Raw genomic sequence first — 17032 nt, forward strand, 5'->3', positions numbered from 1 at the left:
CCTAGATGCATATCAAAAGAACCTTCATAAACCCTTAAGGATGGGAAGGACAAACAGGAGGGGAATTGTGTACTTGAACCCCAAAATGTAATCAGTACTACTGGTAGGATTCCTAAAACTGGGAGGTGAGGGAGAGAATTGGGAATCCTATATTAACTGATATTTATAAGAAATTGTGAATGTTGAATTTGTATGAAAACAGGTCTTGAGCATAGAGCTACAGTTATATTGCTGCTGTTTGGTACAGGCTTTCTTCCAGCCTGAACCGATCGAGCTGTGGTTACAAGGATGGTGCACAGTTCTGTGATGTGAAAAATACAAACCAGAAACTGTGGTACAATCATGATGGGTAAGAAGGCATTGCATCTCTCTCTTTTATTAGTAGTGTTTTAGTAGTATTTGTGCTGATCACTTGAACTAGAAAAAAAAATCAGTTGAACTGTAGATGCTGCTGCATTGAGTCCTACTCATACGACCTTTCCTCTGGAGTGTGTCTGTAGGTAAAACTTACATCTACCCCTGAAAATGGAAACAAAACATCACTGAAATCATAGATTTCTGTACAGGCTCAAGTTAGTTTTATATCCTTACCTGTCTCTTAATATTGTTGCAGGCAGGGAGAATGAAATTGTGTGCTAGGTTGTGTCGAGAAGTGAAGCAAGCATCCTCATTTTCTTTTAATTATGCACACAATAGCAAAGCAGTCCTACCAGCACTCCTTTAGCTCAAATGCCCATGTGAAAAAGACAAGTTTGTGAATTGCTACATAAACTGGGTGTTCACGGTTGACTGCCACCAGAGCTGAGGGTGAGGGCTCCCACAAATAAGAATATTTGTATTGTTCATGTGTTCAGAGAATTAGTAGTTATGTCTCCTTCCTGAATATCCAAATGAACTCCTTTTTTAAAATAAAACTGGAAAGGCTATAACAAAAATTTAAGCATTTTAGACTTCAGAGGTATTTAGATGTTCTCTGTTTTATTATATAGCTGAACCATTTTGTTTAATACTATCGAGATTCACCATCTTTAGATGTGCTCTGAAGCTCCAGATCTAGAGGCTTAGCTATGTTACTACACAAATGTGAACGAACATAGACACTCTTATCTTATGTGATTCTCTTCTTACATAGCTTATTAGCAGAATTTAGCAGTAGGAAAGATCCTATTTCTTAGTGCTTTTGTGCTATGGGTTTTTTGTTGTTGGGTGTAGGAGGGGGTTGGTTTCGGTTTAGGGCATTTCTTTTTGAGGCTGGTTGTAATGTGAATACCAGTGATAACAGTGAATCATCAGGAAAAAAAAACCTTTGGAAATAAGCCAGAGTCAAATTCTTTTCTCGTGCTCTGTTCAATCTGCTTCCTCTTTAAAAGAAAACTTTCACATTAGCAGAAAAATAAATGCTTAGCCAGAGTTCTTTTTGTGTCCCTTTCAGCAGGGAGAAGGGGATGAGTGTGCCGAGCTCAATGCCCATGCTGGCTTCCTCCTGCCGTGGAGAGTTAACACTCTAAAAGCTTTTTCTTCCCCCTTTATTTCTTTTTCCATTTAATTCTTATGAAAAAGTTGCAATGTTAAATTTTGGTATTGGAAACCAAGCACAGAGTTTTGTTGTGAGGAACTGAACTGCTCTGATATAATCCTGGTTTTCTCTGGGAGAAGTAACTTCTAGTTTTTAAATGGTTGCTGTGGCTGCGAAACAGCATCTGCACTAGAAAGCTCTCAAGAGTATCTCCAGTAAATAAAAATATACCAGTGTATATACTGTCTATGTCCATTACAGCATACAGGTGCAGTCTTCTGTCAAAGGCTTCTGGTATGATCCTAAGTCATTTTTTCTGCAGCTATGAGACCAAACCCCATTCACCCACATAGTTAAAGTCTGCATTAGGAAAAATTAACACTTGAATGTTCTTGACATGATTACAGTTAATATTGATCAAGACATGCAGACCTACCCACGGCAAGGAATAGCGCCCTTTTTTTTTTTCCCACGAACCTTCTAACCACAGACTGGAGATACACACCCTTTCTTCTTGCAAGCAGAGTTAGTCTGTTTCTTATACATACTTGCTATTAAGTATATTATGCATTACAGCTGAAACAAGGGAGTTGAGAGTATTGCAATTTATTTGGTAGCATTTTCTTTCTTCCTACCTGTTTTCCCAGTTTCCAAAAGCTCATGTCTAGCATGAGGAAAAGTTCTGAGGAAAAGTTATGGATGAGATGAATAGTTTGGCTGATTTCAGCCTTAGATTACTTGCTAATTAAGTCTGGCTGCTAGAATCTAGCTTCTGTTTTCTCCTGTATAAATATCACATTATACCTTCAACACGTTGGGATCCACAAGGAGAAATGGTTCCTGACAGATTTTAGGCTTCCCTGGTATCTAGTGAGACAGCAGCCTCACTGGAGCACCTTTGCCCTTCCTGGCATGCCAAGGCTTGCTGTACAATGTGGAAGAAGACATGAATTTTATAAAAGGAATTCCCAGAATTCCCTACAATAAATGGCTTAGTCTCCATGAAAAATTCAACTCCTCCCCACTGTTAAAAACCACCTAACCCTCTTTCTGCCTCAGTTTCTGAGCAATGTTTTCTTGGTGTTTACCTGGCACCTAAACCATGTCAGTCTTATCCCTCATAAAATATAGTCATTGGAGAAGAGAGGTACTGGAGGTGTCAGACCACATTAGCACAGGGCACTGTTACGATTACTTTTACTTGTAGTTGTACTGAGATCTGCAGTGTTGTGGTTAATGTGTTCCTGGGACATGAAGCACCAAAAAAACAAAGGAGGAAGAGTAGCTGTCTTGTAACTGCTCTTGGTGCAAGGATCATTCAGCAGGTGCTACCCTATCCCGCCACTAGTGACATGAGGGGGGTTGCTTTGTTCAACAACCTATTGGGAAGCACAGGTATTAATCAGCCAGTGTTGGTGGGATTAAGTTTCCTCCACATCTGTCACAACAGAAATGTCGGTAGTAAAGGGACTTTATGAGAGGAAATGTTCAGCATTATGAAATACAGATGCTATGAAGTGAAGCAGCAGCTTAAGGTGAATCTAGTCCTAAGGTCCTACGTGGAGTTAACTGCCTACAGTTTGCTTGTAGGTAATGTGGAAGAGAGAAAAAGGTGTTGTAATGACACACAGTCACAAAGCAGTAACTGCACTGTACTCATTCCAGTGAAATTTTGTGGAGGCCAGATCACTGGCCACAGCAAGGAGACGGTGTGGGAGACATTGAGCCAACAATTTCAAGACTCCCTGAGTTTCCTTGAACTAAACAACCAAGGGAGAAAATGCAGCTCATTCAAAAATGTCCATGTAGTGAGAAAAAAATCTGTTCAGGTGTATGAGTTGCACTCAGTGACACTGGGTATACTCACACAGTTTTTTCTCCTGACCTTAATTTAAGACTTGCTTAAACAAAAAACCTGTTGACACAGGTCAGAGATGCTATTTGTTGATGTAGATAAATTTACTTAAAATTTGTTTAAGTAGTGCTTGATCTGCTGTGGTACCATTTAGCTGGAGGCACAGAAGACATTCTTAGATGACAGACATTTCAAGGCTTTTCTCTTGGTGCAGAGCTCCTCTGATATGGATCCGAAGACACTGCCAAAGCAGTGTCTTTTTGATACGGTTCAGAGAGGTTTGTATGCTAAAACCTGCAATCGTTGAAAAAGATGTAAATGATGCTGAAAATTAAATATAATTTGCAGCCTTTTTTAAAACTATAGGTTCCCATTCAGCATATTACATATTTTTGTGTTTTTATTAAGCTTGTTAGAAGAATGTTTCTTCAGATCAATTGATCTAAAAGCTAATGAAACATAAGGCATCATTGTTTGCTCTGTGTTAGTTCTCTGAGATAAAATGCATTGTTGTATCCAGCTAGTACATCCTAAATTGGTATCACTGACTTACAAATTGGAGACACCAGATGAACACAGACTGCTTTCTAGAGGGCTAGGAGAGAGACTCACATCGGAGCATTCCTCCTTGACCTTCAGACACACCCTTTATCTTCACTAATATGCATTATTTTACTTTTTGCAACAGATACCCTAATTTCTGTTTTGCCATCTGCTCGTGGCAATTGACACTTCAGAGGGCTGGCGATTTATTCCTTACTAGCCACAAACAGGAATACAGTAAATTCTTTACAAAATAAAAATCAATACTCACTGACATACAGAGTGTTGAAGAAAATAATTGTTTATGGCACTCAGCTTAAGCTGTTCTGGTAATCACGTTGAAAAATACAATATTTATTCATTAGATCAAATTTAATGAGGCCTCCTGGCAGTAATTATAAAAATTACTGTAGCAGTAAATTACTAATGAGTTGTGATGTGCTTCCTACCTGTGAGGAAGGACTGGGGGTTGAAAAACCTGATATCCAGACAACACTAGGGAGGGTGAGATCTTGAGGCTAGGAGTCAAGCTCACAGCAGCGCAGAAGTTGTTCACTGCACCTGAATGGGGAAAAGAAAAAAATATTGCAGAGAGACTCATAATCAGGAGTTTCACTTTAAATAGATAGTAACTCTAGGTTTGTTTCCGAATCAGCATGTATAGGCAAGGGAACAATGTTATCAATGGGAGGAAGAGACTTCTTTGCCACGTGCGTATCATCTTGTCTACAAAAGCAGCTGAGGTGACCTAATTTACTGTCGTCAGTCCTAGGCTAGGAACAACTTCTTGCTTTCTAGTTGTTACAAAGTTTCATGCAAAACACAAAGAGGACAATGCTTTCTTAGTGCCCTTAAATCTTCAGAACAGTCAGCTAAGAATTGGAGCTAAGACAAAGGTTGAACTCCCCCACCAGCTTGCTTTGATGCAAGGAGTTTGACCCAGATTTCTTTCTTCTTCTGAGACGAAGCTTTAAGCAATGCAGAGGCTTTTGGTAGCAAATGGTACACAGTGTGAATAACACCAAGGCATAAAGGTGTAAAAATGGTGCTACTTCTATCAAAAGTCCAGGTTTCTGCCAAGTACAGGGTGTTGCTGTGGTAGCTAGAGAACGAGGTTCTGCATGCTGGAATTAATGCACAAGTGAATTGACTTATGATTTGTTTCTGTAGATTTTAAAGGTGCCATAGATTTGACAAGTGGCCTTTGGTATCGTAAAAAAAGTGAACAGGGTAGCTTTTAGCAAATATTTGCGGCAAAAGATTGATCCTGGGTTCAAACATCTACCCAAAATCAAACAGAAAAAGGCTGTGAATTTTAATCTCTCACAGCACCAAGCTGCACTTAACTACACTGTTAAGGCCTGAAAAGGAGTGAAATAGACTTTTCCCACAGTTTTCCTCTTCCTTATGCTGGTATGTTGCACAAAAAGGGACCACTCCCACACACTCCCACATGTTGTGAAGTCAAAGGGGAGAGAAATGTGTCCATCCATCCTTGAAAGAAGCAGAAATGTATGTCCCTTGCACACAACTTGCTTCCACATAGAGGTGCTGGCTTTTGTGGAACTATGGGTTTCTTAAGCTGAAACAGCCCCTAAGAGTCAAGCACTGCAGTACTGAGCCCAAGACCCTTTGTGGCTTTAGCCTCACACCTAAATAAAAGTATACACTGAAAAAATATATGTGACTGTGTCTTACAAAACCTTGGGCAAGGTAGTAAGTGACCAGCAACTTATCAGCATGAAGCATATCAGCATGAAGGAGGACTATTTTATGTTTTCCGCAGTTTCAAGAAAAAGGGTACATCTTTGTTACCCTCTCTAAAAAGCAGTGGTTTGCAGTGATTTAGCTAATTCACATTACCTGGCTACTTTTTATAGAAATAAGGCAAGAAGTGCTTTTGCCATGAAGCAATTACGAAAGTACAACACCTGTCTGCAAACAGAAATTAACCTTATCCAACTTCATTGCCACAAAATCCACAGAGCCTGCCCTGTGCTGTTATGTCACCACGACAGAGCAAATGCAGCCACACTGCAAAGAGAAACTATCTGGTTTTGGCTGTGAAGATGGTATCTCGGCTGCTCCGAATGCTGAGTTCTCTTCCCCGCACTGCCATGCATTTCCTCAGTGACCTTAGGAAATCAGTCTCTCCCCGTTTCCCTTTTTAAAGCATGTAAATCCTCTCCAGGCTTTCCCTTGCAGTCTGGTCCTGTCTGGAAAAGAAAATAAAGTGTGGGGGTTTTATTATTAACTAAACTGAATTTGGCAATGGACAGATGTTTATTTTGCATACAGCTGTGCTGGCTGAAGATGCATTTTTCTGTCTTTCTGGAGCTCTTGTGAGGATAAATTAACATTGATATAAAATTCTGTGGTCTTCAGATAGAAAACACTTTAGAAACAGGAGTTGTTGTAGGTTGGATTTTCAGAATTGCAGCCAGACGCAGCTGAGATCAGTGGAAGCTGTGGGCTGAGAAAGCTGGAGCCCTGAACTACAATAGTTTACATGAATATAGTAGTTCACGGCTGGCACAGGAATTCAAATCAATCTGCATTAAAAGAACTCAAATACAAAAGGTAGGCTAGGTAGAACCATCTTTTTTTTTTCCTTGGGCATTTTTTTTGTTTAAACTGCAGCATGAAGGTCTGAGGACTGCACCCAGAGGGCTGCAAGCTTTCAACCAGGCTGGCTGACTATTGTCTCATGGTACAAAGTAGGTTTACAGTTAGTACTGCGCATTCTTACGGAATCTCACATTGACAAAATGGTAGCAATTTGCTGAATGTTTCTTCTTCTACACCTATGAAATTAATTTAATGTGTGTGGATGGGGGAATACTGTTGAGCTAAACCTAAAAAGTGAATAATAATATTGAAGATGTTCAGAGAGAATGTCTCACAATCTTACACAAGTAACAAGATTGTTGCTGTGCACTCTTACTATCATTAAATTACATTATGCTATTGCATTAAAGTAATGTGTCAGTAGCACTATACTTAGTGGTAAGATTTTTGTCACATAAACATTATGAGTCTTTAAACTTATGCATTTTGTCTTGCAAAATGCAGGGAAAATTCAGAAACTGGAGCAGCAGAATGTAACATGAAAAGCTATAGCAGTGGAAAAGGCCAGCTAGTTCAACATGCCAGTCCTTTTAAAGCTGGTAAAAGTGTTAGAATACATTTACCAAAAGGGTGGAACATGTATGCGTGAGGTGCCTGCTATTACTTTGAAAATATTAGTTGCCGATTCAAAAATTTTCTTTTTAGCATTTTCCTGAACTTTGGGAACATGTAAGGTTAAATTAGAAGATGCTGAGAGTAAACTACTAAGAAAATCATGCAAATAGTAACCAAAATGAATCTGCAATCTTTTCTCTTAACAGTGACAGAAAAAGAAGGCAACTACAGATCACTTAGACTGCGATCAGTGTAACAGGGCAGCTGATCAGAGGGATGCAGCCTTTAGAACAATGTTAGCTCTCGCAGACCCAGGAAGCAGAATAATATTTTTCAAACTCAAGACTTCCGTCCTGTTGTAACAGATCAAACCATTGTTCAGACCAGCAGATCCCATCCTCTCTCAGCCTGGTAAGCTGTTGTACATTTATTCTGGTGCTAGATCTTTTCCAAATGGGTTACTGGAGCTTTCCTCTGCATCTGTTGACAATTGTGCCTTTCTCACCTTTCCAAAATACAGACTGTCTTAATTGCTTCTTCTTGTTATCATGCTCAAACAATTAGTTGGATTTTAGAAAAAGTTATCAAGGAAAATGACAGGCATATTTCTGTCTCTTTGCTTACCTCTTCTATAGACAGCATACAAATACACACTGTAAACTTACTGTATGCCACACTGCTGTGACTGGAACCACAGCTTTCACTGTACTTCCTGTATTTTGCCTCTGCCATTAAGTGTTTGCTGAATTATCTTGGTCTGCAGCATTTGTAGTCTTATTGTGCTTGCAATATGCTGGGATGGCCATGCTGTTCATTAAGGATTCAGAATGTATACAGGGGTCCTCTTCTAGCTCCCAGGGGTAGGAATAGCATGAAAACATTATGAGACTTAATAAAGCCTTGTAAGACCACCACCCCTTGCCTCTGGCAGCCTCAGGAGTGGGAATTATCCTTTACAGGGAGGTTATCATCTGTAATACATATTTATGCTGCGTCCATCGTGTATAAGAATGTTCTTGGTAAAACTTAGGATTGGCTATAATAATACTTTGCTCTTCTTTGCTGCCTTTCTTCTGAGTATTTTATTGTGCCTTTAAAAGCTTTCATTAACTAAAATTCACAGCCCCATTGTGCAGTAACTGTGCATTAACACCTCTACCATATGCAAAATACAGTTCAGAGAAGCTAGGACTGGTGTAAGTGGTTTAAAAAGCTAGAAAGAATGAGGGGGGAAAAAAACTGGAATTGATTACTCCCACATCGATGTGCTAGCCCTGTGATTTCTATCTAAAATACCTTAGACTTGGATTAATGCTCCGACTGCTTTGCTGCGTTTTGAAATGTTAATGTGTGCCAAATTTAGCATTGTTTCAAAATCCTCAAGACATTCATTTCCAGGTTCATTTATTATCTATCCTTTGATAACTGGACACAGATGTAGCAATAAAAGTGATATAATTTCCTGTGGAGCTAGGTATGCATTTTCACTATTGTTAAGCTACAGGGTCTAGTTTCCCCAGGATGTGTATGACTTCTGTGAATGCCAGTTACACACATTCCTGAGAAGAGAATATGCCCCTAAAGCTACAATGTCCTTCGTGCATAGCCTCCAATCCTCTACAAAGCTTACATTTCACAGGATTCAACAGTATTGGTTCTTTTGGGATCAATGAGAAACTCACCACCCATCTCCAGTATCTCTGAATTACAGAGCAGAACCAGATCAAACACAGAAGAGTTCCCTCATTTATCCTGCCTGTGTAATACATCAGAGTCAGTGCTGCATTCATTTTGTGTAGGTGGGCTGGTGTCTAATGTACTCTGTGAACACATTTATAAAGGATTAACCTGTGCCTGGTATTCCTAAAAACTGGTTTAGTTAAAATACATATTTTATTCTATTTGTCTCAACCATTCAAATGACTCCTGTTTAGCTTTGATATTTCTCATTTTTCTGAGTGCGATACAAGCTGCACATTATCAGTAGTCCCGGTATGTATGACAGGCCTTTATTTCCCCAGCCAGTACTTCTCAGCGCATTGTGTGATCTGCGCCTGAGAATTTTAACCTGCAGTGAAGGTGTTCACTAATAGATCACACTGATTAGCAAACACTGGAACGCTGAGGACCTGAATAGGGTGCACTTGCTTTAAAAGGGATCAGAAGCAAGATGGATACTCACAGGCGTTGGGAGGGTCCTAGATGCGCTGTGTACGTGGGATGCTGCGTGTGAGCACACACACTCCGACCTGGCACCTGCCGTGCTAGCAAGGATCCAGGAATATGAAGCTCCAGGACTGCAAACAATTGCAGCGCACTCCTACCACCAGCCCCAAGTTAAGTATATGTAGTTTAAAATATTTACTTTGACATAGACACTAAATATTTGTTATTTGCTGTATAAGTGGAGGATTAAAAGGAAACACGAATAGCTTAGCAATGGGAAATTCTGACCCTCGTCTGCAATATGTAAAGAAAGCTCCGAAACATTAATGGCAATTTGAGAAGCTGCCAACTAGGAACTTGGGATCAAATCGAACAAGGGCAGACTTCTGATGAAGGATTAGGGGTAATTTACTAAAGATCACAGCTGCAAGGAAATTTGCCACAGCAAACACAGGAAAACCTAATATTTCAGACGTGTGACAGTCAGGCCTAAGGTTTCATCTCATCTTGATCTTCAGCCTGGGATTCAGGACTTGGTTTAGTTTTGGGGTTTTGGTTTGGTCTTTTACTTTGTATCAGCCCATACTGGGATTGCAACTGTGTGGAAATGCTGGTAAGAGTTTGGTATTCAGTATCGAACATCTGGTAGGAAAGAATGGTGGCAGTTGGCTATATTTTTGCTGCTTATCTGACTGCATTTGAATTCAAGGAGTTCGGCCCATTTTGAATACTGTTCTTGATACCATGTTTTTTTCTATATCCTGTGTGTCAGATATTATTTGTTGTACCATCGGTCCATCTTAGCCGGGTGTAAGAAAACACAAAAATCGGTGGGGGAGGAGGATTCTTCTCAGCAGCCCATCAAGCAGTTTCCTTGTTCATTTTCTTCCCCATTGTTCAAATACCAACTCAGAAGCTTGCAAATGTTTCTTTTTCTTGCCAAGACAGTAGTACTTTTGCCCTGGCACACATGAATGTTTTTTCCCTTTTCTTGTGTTGTGAGTGCAGCTGAACAACAAATTCCTCTCTGTTTAACAAGCAACTTCCTCATATTAAGTTTTTTCCATACCAAAGTATCTTTTTTGATTTCAGTACAGCTCTGCATTTGTATTTGTTAATTAAGTACTGACAAGCAAATAGCAGCAAGGGCAGCAATATTGTCTGTTTGTGGGCTTTCAGAACAGCCCCTCTGGAACTTGAACACATCTGTCTCAAGGAGTCACAGCAGCAGCTGTGCTTCAGGAGGTGGCCAGTAAGATGGCAGAGTGGGTATTCAGGAAACAAGAGTGGCTTCTTCAACAGAAATCTAACCTCTTTTCTACTGTTCCGTGTGCATTAGGCTTAACAGTACTCTCAGAAATTTTCATGCAAGTTACACTAATTTCACACTCCTCCCTGAAACCTAAATAATTTCAAGTTTTACATCACAGGCTTTATTTAAGTGGAAGTTGGCTCATCGGAGGCCATAGGAGGACGTGGACAGATGGATGGATTTGTGTGTACATGCATCTGGAGTTCTTTTGTTCTCTCCCAGTTAGCTTTGGCTGTTAAAACAATCATTTCAGTAATTTCTTGGCTGGCTTTGCAAGGAAAAATGTCTTGGTTTTTGCTGCTCCTGGAAGAGAGGTTGTCATAATGTTGCTCCCCCACTTGACTGACAGGCACCTTTGCGAACACACAGCATGTTTCATCTCAGAGCACTCAGTGAATATCCTTACCTCCCCCCTCTGGACCAGCCCACCTCTACTTGCAATGCTCCTTGCCTTTTCTCCAGGGATTGCAATCCCTGCCTTTTGTTCCTCCTTCTCAGGAGTTAATACCTCCCCACCTTACAAGTCAGCAGCAGATTCTGTCAGTTAAAAACCGCAAATAACAAACCCTCCTCCCCTGAAGGCCTTTTCCTTTCAAGCATGTATTTTTCTAGCCCGTAAGGGAGTCAGTGCCATAACCCTGAGCTTTCATGGCATAGTTTCTAAGCCTGTATCTGTGTATTATGAATATCTTCCAAAGGGGGAACGAACATCCCCTCTTCTGGCAGCTCCTACATTTTGTGACTTCCTCCCACCTCCCCCTCCCCACTACCCTCCACTCCTTGCAAGCCCCTGCACTTCATCTCCACTGCATGTGATGTCTCCCTTCAAATCCTCCCGCACTGCTGCTGTTACCTCCGCCTGCTCCAGCCACCGCCTCCGAATGCAGCCACAGTCCAGAATTCAAACACATTTGCCTCTGCTAAGACATCTCACTGTTGGTCTTTTGCAGATTTCCAGAAAACTGAATGACCTGTGACAAAACCTTCCAAACTTTATCTTCCATCCACGTTATTTTTCTGCATTTGCTGAATTTCTCCTCTGAATTTCTGTGGCCTGAAAAAGAAAGCATCAGCTTGTTTTTTTTTTCTTTTTCCTTTTACCCCATTTAACACTGGCATCACATCCCCACCTTTCTAGCTTAGGTCTTTTTTATTTGGCACTATTCAGTGTTGCTTCTTGCTTCCTAACAAGCTGCTATTAATAAATCCAGACACATCATCCGTCCTGGGCATGGTTGACTGTCTCTAACCCAGAGACAGGAGACTGCTGGCTCAGGGGCAAGAGGCGACTCCTACACAGAAATGTGAAATGCTAAGTGACATCTAGAGCCAGGTTATAACTCGAAGCATTAGCCATTAGCAGAATTCATGTTCATTTCAGAAGTGTAGAAAGGGATCCTGAAGGCAAACTTAGGATCTGAGATTATTAGGTGATCACTTGTGTTTGCTGTTTCTAATATGTTTGAGCCCACAATGCTTAAATTGCGAACGTATTTTCCCTTCACCTCCTCACACCATCTTGCCTCATTTTGAAACGTCACTTGCTTAGAAATCAAAAGGTTTTATCTTACATCTTAGATGGTGGCATGTCAGGTAGGTATATAAGAGACAGAGGGATTTAAAAAACAGAGAGGATAAAACTGTCAGGAAGACCGAGACCTTCTTGTGCTTTGCAGTGCATGTAACAGGGTGATAGAGAGACGACATCCTTCCGTGCTGGAAACTCACAGCTCCTGCTACTGACAACAATTACAACGGGCTTTTTAGATGTGACAGTGATTCAAGTTTTGTTTCTCTCTTTGTTTCTTTTTTTTTTCCATTTCCCCAGACACAAGGGACTGCGGGCCAAGCAGAACTGGCCATCCCACTAGTCACGCCCATGTGTAACTTTTCTGGTGCTCCTGACAGACTTCCCTTTCACCTGCTCCCCTGTCCCTCCTCATACACGCTCTCTTCCAGCAGGAAGGCTGTCTCAGAGCCCAGCTGCATAACAGCATCTCCTGGCAATGTTTTTACTCTCTGGTGACTCATTGCATTTTGCACTTGACGGTAAAAGATAATCTGTCACCTCAAATCCTACAAGTCTTGCAAGATAGCTTTTGTATAATCAGAGGGTACTTCTTGCCCTCTTTTCTTCCAAACACGAATATAAGGTCCAGCTTGACTCCCCCATACATTTTTTTAAAGAAAGCAGCTGTGTTGTCCTTCAGGAAAACAGCTTGTAATTTAGCATTACTGCATTATATCCCCTAGGCAACGCTCTCTGTCTTCAGGACATATATTTATCACAGACATCACAGTATCTCTACGGTGCTTTAGCTTTCCATCAAGGGAAGCTAAAGGAGCATTTCATTCCTTAAAGCTCTGGCTGATCAATGTACCACAATGTACCTCTGGTGCTTCTCTCAATATCTCCTCTGCTGAACAAGATTTCTTCTTCCTCTCTTGATCTCTCAGAAGTCTCAACCAACCTCAGAAGTGTGGGCTTGTTTTGTCTTCTAGCACTACCTGTCTTTGCATTACACAGAGCTTTTCTGTCCTTTGGTTACCTCTCCAGTCCTGGTTAGCTTCATCAGCCAGTGGCTCTTTGCCTTAATCAGAAGGCTCCTGAGGAGGGTTAAATGTATGTCAGCAAATAAATAATTTGCTGGCATTGGATGGCTTTTCACTTTTTATTCTCACTTTCACTTTTGGTATTACAAGACAGTCATGGAGAATAGATAGATGAACACATCTTAAAATGAGTTCAATTAAGATGAACAGAAACATGATGCCCTCACTACTTGCTCCAAAACTTTTCTCTGAGTTTGTAATGCAAGCTACTTTGTTGATTGCTTCTGGTGACCCTTTCACCCTTGAGCTCAGAGTGGTACCCTTCCATTGTCATAAATTCTGATCCCAAAAGACGTGAAACCTAGCTTAGTCTTCTGAGTAGGAAATAGCATGTGCTACAGCACTTGCCAAACCTATTTGATCAGCACACACAACTGGAACAAAAAGCAAGCAAGCAAGGAGGAAGTAGGAATGCAAATTTTAGAAAAATCTTTCAAAGTCTGCATTAATTGGCAAGGTAAATGCAAAGCTCTTTCTGCTTTTCATAACACTGGTAATATCAGTTTATGATAAACAGCTTCTCTGAATTACACAAGAAGATAAGATATTTGCCAAAAAATTCTTTAGTTTCTATTCTATTTTTATGATGGACAAGAGGCACCATCCATACTGATTGACTGTTGGCATGCGACTTACCACTGAGAAACTGTATGTTGATGGATAAGCCAGTCTCATCCAAATGTCAGGAAGATTATAAAAAAAAAAAAGAGCTGTCTGTAGTTGCTCCATCTCTGAGGAGATTGCCAACTCACCCTAACAAAAGAAAACATTAGTGTGCTATTTGCGTCTCACAAAGAGACTGTGATAAGATGACATGATAAATGATAGAGGGCTTTTTTTCCCCCAGTAAAAACACATAAGGTAGCTAAATTGTCAAGGGTAAAGAATATCTTGGCTCTTGGTGAGTCATTTATTCTTTAAAAGGGGGAAATGGTCAGAAAAACAAGAGTGTAGGTTCTGGGTTTTCTGTATTTCTTAAATTCACTCTAATTGCATTAAGTAATTATATGATATAGTAATAGTAATTCATATACACACGCACAGAAGCTCCCACCTACACATATGTATAGGGGGAAAAATGATAAAGGGCCGAATTACTAACTTGCTTTCAGAAATCCCACAGAAAATTGAACACACAATCAAGTTACCATTCTACCGGCTTGCTTGCACTAATGGCTATTTGAATACCCATGTTTTGTTACTCTGAATTAAAGATCAAAAGGAAAGTAATTTTATGTGCTGAAAAGGAAGTTTCTTAAAAAAAATAAGCTCTATGCATTAGATTTTCAGTACCTAGCCAGGCAGTGGTATACGTTAACTACAGCTGTGCATGCATACACCGCTATTGTCTGTGTCAAATGCTAGTGATGCCTAAGAAGCTACTTGGTTGCCCGATTCCGTGATATGAACGTATATTAAATGTCAGTGCAGCAGGTACATCACTGTTTGAGATTGCTAGATATTATGAAAATTTGCCCCTGCATGGTTAAGAACAGTACAAGGACGTTACTTTCAGCACTTTGTGGGCATTGAGGGACATACTATTACAAAACCAAACCAAACCAGAACAGAACAGAACAAACCAAAAAAGGTGTGATGAGTTATGCCCTTTTTACTTAGCTTCGCTGCACGCACTTGATGCACAGTGAGACCAGGACTGGGGTGTAACTGTTACTGCACCTTTACTTGCAGTTAATGGCCATCTCTTAATGATGGTCAAATGCTACACACCTATGTCCTTGAACACGTTGATCCTTTAACATGATCTGAACTATGTGCCTTATCCAGTAGGGATCTATATGAAGTAAGAGTTCGTTTTTGGCATCAGAAGGTCTTTGAGGTATCAAACAGCTGCCCCCTTCTCTCCTATGGATTGCCTAAAACACAGATGAACACATACCATAACTAGGAATGAGATCATTAGCAGGTACAACCGATAAGTCACATTTCTGCCATGGCAGAAGAGAAGAATGTCCCTATTTTACCTCCAGGTCTGCACTGAAATGGGAGTTAGACTGTAGCCAGAGGCCTTGCATTTTACTTCCCAGTCTTTAGAGAGAGAATTTCAATCTCCTAAGCAGTTTCATATTTTATTTCCCCCACACAAATTAAAAGAAATCATTTGAAATATGGAGAAGAGTTTCATGTTTGGAGTAGACATTTTATGAAAGCACAGTTTTTTGATCAATAGAATCAGAAAAAACCTCCCCAAGTATCACTCACAACTGCCTGTTACTGGCATCTACACTGATGCTATGTTTAAACCTGTGCACCCCGAGATTAGCAAAGCAAAACACACATATCTTCAGACTTAAATTAAGTTCTTGAAGAGAATGTGTTATCTCATATATCGGCAAAACCAGTTTCTCACATCCAGGAAAACAAACCAGTGTATGCGAGGAGCATTCTGCTGATGTTTGGATAAAACATCTGATCTTACTTTCTTCTGCGAGTCGTTTTTCCATTATGTCATCTAGCTCTGCCTCATCATCAAGAGATACCAGATAGTCATGAAGCCTCCCTGCGCATCCACTTCTGCGATATTGTAAAGGAAATTGTAAACTTTGTATATTTTAACTTTATGCAATGAAAGCAGTTCTACTGTTTTTATGTCATAGTATGAAGGGTACGGAGGATTTATTCTGTGAAATGGAGAGTGAGTGGAGGACCTGTGCAGCAGCATTTCGTGCTGTGAGGAAGAAAAGCAAATGGTGCCTTGTAGATTTCAAATAATGGCATTTTACAACCTGGCAAAGGATCCTAAATGGCCCAACTCTTTAAATACATTTTAACACTCCAGCAAGATCTATGTGGTACAAAATAAAGCGTATATTTATGTCTCGTGTATACTAGAAATCCCTCACTATAAATTTCAGATTGAATCCCTGTAAAAAACAGGTATGCAAATATTTAATTCTGCTGAAATTAGTGGCCATAGGAAAAAAAACCCAAACCATAAAACCTGAGACATCACACAATCTTGTGACAAATTTGCAGTCTGCTCTATCTTTTGACTGACCTTGTCTTCCACATCTTGGGAGACTCCTTCCGCAGTGCCTGAGTATTTGAATTGCAGCTCTAACAGCATATGGAGCACATTGTCTACAGTTATTATTACAAAAGCAATCTCCACATTGGGGTGCAGGCCACAACAGCCTCTCCTTTGAGGAGGTAGCATTTCATCCATATTTTTATGGTAACCTTCATAATCCAGGTTTGAAGAGACTGCACACCCAGAAGCAAGCGCTGACTTCCTATCAAACTGTCAAAGAAATAATAAAAACCCTGTCACCAAGACACTGGTGGCAATCCTCTCCAGACAGAACAAGGAACCTGCTTAGGCATAAATGAAATTGTTCTGTTATGGAGTCATTTTTGAGGACAAGGCTTTTATAACACTTTTATACCCGTGAAAATTGATCTAATTTGTTCCCCATTTTAATTAGACTCTTTATGTCACACCCAAGTTCCGATGCTTGCAAGGAAAAAAAAAATAATCAGAGAGATAATTTTAATTTAAAAATAAAGAGACAGAAATATTTTAAAAGAAAAATGTTATTTCTTCCAAATTACAAAGTGCTGCTCTCTGGTGTAACATTATTATTCTGTGTAGCAACTTATTAAATGAAGCAATTCATGGTAGCATCTCTGAAAAATGCCATCCTTTATTGAAATGAAAGCAAGTAATAGGCTAAGGACTGTAAAATAAAAAAGGCAGAATATCTTCTTTTAGACTATTACAAAAATACATGTATTGTCTCTTTGACAATCAATACACTACCATAAAATAAAATGGAGCAGTGGTATCATCATCATAATTTCTATTTCAAATGGTTTGCTGAGA

This window comes from Cuculus canorus, chromosome 6 (assembly GCF_017976375.1).
Source record: "Cuculus canorus isolate bCucCan1 chromosome 6, bCucCan1.pri, whole genome shotgun sequence".
NCBI classification, from domain to species: Eukaryota; Metazoa; Chordata; class Aves; order Cuculiformes; family Cuculidae; genus Cuculus; species Cuculus canorus.